Genomic DNA, 6595 nt, shown 5'->3' with positions numbered 1-6595 from the left:
GACAACTGCATCGACCGACACCAAGCCATGCATTGACCGACACTAACTGGGGTTGCATCGACCGACACAAGCTTACATCGACCGACGCAAGACTCGCCTGCATCGACCGACACCAACACTACATCGACCGATGCATACTCGACATTTCACGAAATCCCTAATTGCATAGAACGACACCTCCACATGGCATCGACCAACACTGCCACATGACACCTAATTTTAGACCCTGCAACATGGCCATCATGAGGTACATTCTGTCTCCCACCTGAAACTTAAGATCTCTCCTCCTCCTATCGGCATAACTCCTCTGCTGATCCTGAGCTTCCTTCATGTTCAGCTTGAGAACCTAAAACTTCTCTGAGGTTTCCTGAACAAAACTCGCCCCGTACATGCTCCTCTCCCCCACCTGAGTCCAGCATAACGGTATACGACATGGCCTTCCATACAATGCCTCGTAAGGATCCATCCCAATACTCTCCTGGTAATTGTTGTTATAATCAAACTCTACCAAGTTCAGGTGATCTGCCTAATAGTCACCCCAATCCAACACACACATCCTCAGCAAATCCTCCAACGACTGGATTGTCCTCTCTGATTGATAGAAACTGAGCAGACACCTCAGATCTGGGGTGGCCATTGGGCAGATCACCTGAGCTTGGTAGAGTTTGCTTACAAAAACAGTTACCAGACAAGTATTGGGATGGCTCCTTATGAGGCATTGTATGAGAGGCCATATCGCACACTGTTATGCTGGACGCAGGTGAGGGAGAGGAGCATGTATGGAGCGAATTTTGTTCAGGAGACCTTAGAGAAGATTCGGGTTCTCAAGCTGAACATGAAGGAAACTCAGGACCGGCAGAGGAGTTATGTTGATAGGAGGAGAAAAGATCTTGAGTTTTAGGTGGGAGACAGAGTGTACCTCAATATGGCCATGTTGCGGGGTACGGCCATGTCATTGACAGAGACTATGTTGTGTCTCATATATATGGGCCCGTTCAGAGTGATTGAGCGGGTGGGACCAGTAGCATATAGGCTGGAGTTGCCTGAGGTTATGTGTGTGTTCCAGAAGGTTTTCCATGTGTCTATGTTGCGTAAGTGTCTCAGCAAAGATGATCGGTTGTTGGCTAAGATTCCAGAGGATCTTCAGCCTAACATGACTTTGGAGGCGAGACCAATGAGGGTTCTCGAGAGGAGGATCAAGAAACTTCAGAAGAAGAAGATTCCTTTGATGAGAGTCTTGTGGGACTGTGATGGTGTTGAGGAGTAGACTTGGGATCCATAGGCGAGGATGAAGACAAGGTTTAATAAGTGGTTTGAGAAGCAGGCTGAGACTTGAGCTCGTCTAGCCTGGTCCTAGTTTTAGTCTGTGGCTGGAGCGGGAATGAAGTATTTCAGCTCATCTCTCTTGTTACTTGGTCGCTTAGGGGTGGTTGGTTGTGCGACTAAGTAACAAGATGAGGTGCTGTTTGGGGTACGAGTTTTCGCGAAGCTGGTATTAAAAAGGAAAGTTTCTTGAAATGAAAGTTTTCAAAAGTGGAAAGTTCTAAAAATGGAAAGTCTTATGGGAGTTAGAATTTTTCCATTTTTAGTGGTTGTGGGCCTTGGAGGGGCTTGTGTGGCCTTCGTGACGGACTGTTGAGTCATTGTTTGCCCGTGTGTGGCGGTCTTTTGAGACATTGTGTGGCCTTTGTGGCGGTATGTTTAGCCAATTGTGTGGCCTTTGTGGCGGGCTTTTTAGCTAATTGTGTGGCCTTTGTCACGGGCTGTTTAGCCAATGTTTCCTATTTAGGCGGTCCTTCGGGATGTGTGGTCTTTGTGACGGTCCTTTGGGACGTGTGGCCTGTTTAGGCAATCCTTCGGGATGTATGGTCTTTGTGACGGTCCTTCGGGACAAGTGGTCTTCGTGAAGGTACTTCGGGACAAGTGGTCTTCGTGACGGTCCTTTGGGACAAGTAGTCTTTGTGACGGTCATGTTTAGGACATTTGTTTGGCCTTTGTGGCGGCCCTTGTGGCATGTAAATGATCCTTGTGTGGTCATGAGGTATTCTAGTGAGGGAATATGTGGTTGGTAGGACACGTGTTCTGAATTGTTTGCTCAAAGGACAGATGGTCATTAATGACTCTTGGGGAACTTTAGTTCTCCTAGTACTGCCATATTCTGAGACTTTGTGGCTTGAGAGTATTGTTGGTATATCGACTTCGGATGACGATCCGGGGGCGCTCTATAGAGAGGCAACCCAAGAAACGAAAATTGGACTTCTTTATACATTATGGCATGCGGTCTTAGGCCCGATGAGGAGCCAATATTATGGCAGGCATGTTTCGGCCTGATGAGGAGCCAATAGAAACTCAAGGTTGAGGTCTATGAGTAAAGGAAAGTCGAGAGCAAATAATGCTTGGAACATGAGTTTCTCGCATAGAGGTGACCTTCGTAGATTGGTTGGAGGAGTGGCCATGGAGACGATTGCACGAGAGTCCTCAGCTGATGGTTGTTCGAGATTCGAGGACGAAACTATGTTGGTGGGGAGAATTGTAACATCCACGAACCGGAATCCTGGTTTGGTGGAGAAACGAGTAAGTTAAATGTTGGAATCGGGTTTAAAAGCTGGAACTCGTGAGTTTTGCCGAGTTTGGCCATTTCAGGAGAAAAAAAAAGAGAGAAAGAGTTCTTGGGAGTTTGGTGGTTGTTCTTGCGAGATCTGAAGCTAGGAACATTGTAGGAACGTGCTAGGAGTGTAGATCTATCGTTTTAGGGTCAGAATCTCCTTGGCAAAGGTGAGTGCATGACCATGGCTTATCTAAGCTTGAGATTTCTCTGATTTGCTTGTTTTTATGTATTATTTGGCTTGTTAGAACGTTGTTGAGTCGCAAGGGGCTTTGGGAAGCTTCCTTGTGGCATTGGATTGTGTTTTTGACGGAGATCCGGCGAGGAGTTTTGGGGAAAATGATGCTCGGCATATGCATTGATCCATGCACTCTATGCGTCGGTTGATGCAATGCGAGGACGGCGCGATTTGACTTAGGAGCATCGGTCGATGCCATGTGGAGGTGTCGGTCGATGCAATTAGGGATTTTGTGAAATACCGAGCATGTGTCGGTCAATGCAGTGTTGGTGTCGGTCGATGCAGGCGAGTCTTGCGTCGGTCAATGCAAGCTTGTGTCGGTCGATGCAACCCCGTTTGGTGTTGGTCGATGCATGGGTTGGTTTTGGTCGATGCAGTGGTCCTGGTTTGTTGTTTATTTGTTGATTATTGTTTGATGGTTAGAGTTATCTCAATTGCTTGTGTGTATGGCCCAGTAGATGGGAGGATTGCCTCACTGAGTGTTTATAAAATACTCACGCATCTCATATGTGTTGTGGTGCAGGTAAAGGCAAAGTGTGATCGTGGAATCAATGCGATAAAGAGGAGGATGTTCTAGTGTCTCGTTGTTTGTGGTCTAACTTCTGTTAGGTTGTTAAAGATGAGTTATTATAGCATTGCTAGGCTGCTGGTTTAATGTTTAATGTTGCTGTTAGTTGGTTATTATTGATATTGGTTTATTGGTTTTATTATTTATTGGTTATTTATTTAATGGTATCTTTTGGTTATTTTTCTGTTGTTTGATTTAAATGTGGTTAGGAGGCTAATGGGTGTGAGACCACTAGTTATTATTTATATTAAAAAAGCGGGTCGGGTTGTTTGAGTAGACAAACTAAATCAATGTGTAAGTACAATATTTATATAATGCTAGACATAAATCTTCGACTACTTCCACATATCTGACTATTTTCACATATATGAATAAGAGACATCATATTATTTTAAATTTTTATTTATTTTTATTGTCTAACATAGTTTACCAAAATACAGAGTTCCCAAATTACAACTTCGCAACTTAGATGATGGTAAGGACTTTTATTCTATTTCTCTTATACAATTTTGGATAATGAATCTACATACTATCAATATTTTTTTATTCCTTTTTTTAATATTTTAATTTGATTATGTTTTAGCATTTTTAGATTTTAGTTATATTATTTAGTTAAATTTGATTTTTTTATTAGAAATTCGTGATATTTTAAAATAAGATTTTTCAATTATTTTAAGTTTCGTTTTTATTTTTTAAGTTAAAGATATGTAAGATCTTTATTTATTTATTCCTTTTAAAATAAGTATTTTAAATTTCTTATAGTATTTTTAGATTTATTATTTTAGTTTATATACTATAGCTATAAATTATCTAAGACTCCTATATCATCGTGGTTAGAATTTTTTATTTTTTGAACTTTTTTAATTTCTCAAATTTTAGTGGATTGCTCATAAACTCATTGCGATTTTGTAGATATTTTTTCCTCTATTTTCACCCAAAATATTTTTTGTGTAAATAATTTAGTGGTTAAACAAACTGTCACTACAAATTTTGGTAGTGAAAAGAAATTACGTCAAAGTGAAAGTAAAGAGACAAAAATTGGTTTAATTTGTTCACATATACATTTTACAGGTGGTGATAAAGAGCATATTTTAACAATAAAATATTTCAGGGCATAAGAACACATTATTAGTGGTAAAACCTAAAGTTAAATTGTATGTGGATGCTAATAAAATGACGTTTTGATCGGTTGATTGCATATAAAACATTCTGTGAATAAATTGTTGAACATTTTTGAAATTTGACAATAGTAATATTCGTAATGGTTAATCTTTGAAAAATATTTTGGTGGTCGATAATTTAGCTTTAGTTTATTGTAAGAATTTTTTTAATAATAATTTTAAATATAAAAAATAAATTAGTGTATTAAAATAAAAACTTCTCTCTAACTAAAAATATTTATCTATTTATTTTCAAAAAATATATTTCACTTACAAAAAGCTATTTATATATTTTTAAAAATATTAATTTTATTAACTTATTTTAAAACCCGCACATATTGCGGATCCTAATCTACTACAATATAAGATCCATTATGCAAACCAAAAAAAAAATGGAGATGTTCGTTAATTCATCTAATAATGCATTGTTCAAATGGCCCATGTGATACATTTAGATAATGTATATGTATGCTATTCGTATATGTATTTAGGTGTGCATTAAGATAAACCATCAAAATGCAGTTTTGTTTTACCAACTAGGATTTAACCCGCGATACAGCACGAGACAATATTTTTAACTTAAACAATTTAAAATTTATATTGTATTTTTTTGTTATTTTATTAATGTTTTATTAATTTTAAAAATATAAAATTTTACAGGTATATGATATAAATATTCAAAGTATAGGATTTTTGTAGTGTTTTCTAGGTTTTAACCCATGTGGTATACGTATAGTTTAGTAATACATTTATCTCCTCGTACACATTTAAAAGTGTTAAAAAAAACAATTTCACTTAACTCCCTATATGGGATTAATGCCAACCCGTCTTACCAAAATTAAAATAGGTTTTTGCGTAAAAACAAAATAATCAAAATAAGTTTTTGCGTATAAAAAAATAATCAAAATAATCAACATACCGTGTAACCATGTGTTTTTTGACTGATGGATTTTCATTCTTTCAAATTATTAAAGCAGCATAGTAAGATTCATGTGAATAATAAAAGAGAATAATGGAAATTATGTTTTTGTGTGATTCTTACAGTGCCAAGATCAGCTCCCGGGTTTCCGCAGTGCTGCTTGTGTATTGACGCCACAAGTGAAAGACTTTCACTTGCACCCTCCATGCCGTCTTGTAAGGACGGATATCTCTCAAAAAACCAAATGTTGCAGCCATTTTTTTTTAGATATGAGGTTGTAGGTTTTGGTCATAGATGTTTTGTATAGTTTTTGAAGTTGATATTTATATATCTAAATATGCTTGATGAGGAAGGAGTCTTTTATCGAGACCAATAAAAACAAAATTTAATTGTATTCCGTTTTTAGTTGTTTATATTATTACCAAACAATATTCAGTTTCTAAATAAAATATATATTGAATTAAATATATGTCTTCTTGCTAAAGTTAAATATTTGTGAATATTAGTTTTCTAATCATTCTAAAATTGGATTTTCGGTTTAGGAAATTTAATAATGTTAATATAATTATGGAGATTGTAAACTTTTGTTATGGAAAATATGTTGTATATCATTTAAATTTGAGAGATTCTAGCATCCATAAAAATAGTTTTGGATATTTAATGGGTTAAAACTTTAATGGGTAGAGTTTTTTTTGGAAAAATCGGAATGTATAGATGTTGTTAAGATTTTATGGCAATAAATGTAACAAATGTTGGTTAATTTAAGAAAGTTTAGTATTTGAGTTTCTCTGCAATGTTATTTATGGAATTGTTTTAGGGGTTAATGTTGTAAAAAAAACTAAATAAGTAAAACTTAAAGGGCATAAACCAAAATGAATTTAAAAAATGTTAATATACATCATCTGGATGCATATAGTATCAAAATAACTAAAATGCACATTTTGTTTTGGGTAAGAATATGCATCTACATCCAAATGCATATACTAGTATCAAAATGAACTAACACACACATATCTTCATCTTAGAGGGTTCTATTAGATTGAGTATTTTGGAACTTTTGTGTTTCTATATTAAATTCTCTGTTAATCAAACGATGATTTTGAAA

This window comes from Camelina sativa, chromosome 9 (assembly GCF_000633955.1).
Source record: "Camelina sativa cultivar DH55 chromosome 9, Cs, whole genome shotgun sequence".
Classification (NCBI taxonomy): Eukaryota; Viridiplantae; Streptophyta; class Magnoliopsida; order Brassicales; family Brassicaceae; genus Camelina; species Camelina sativa.
This window is presented reverse-complemented; position numbering follows the sequence as displayed.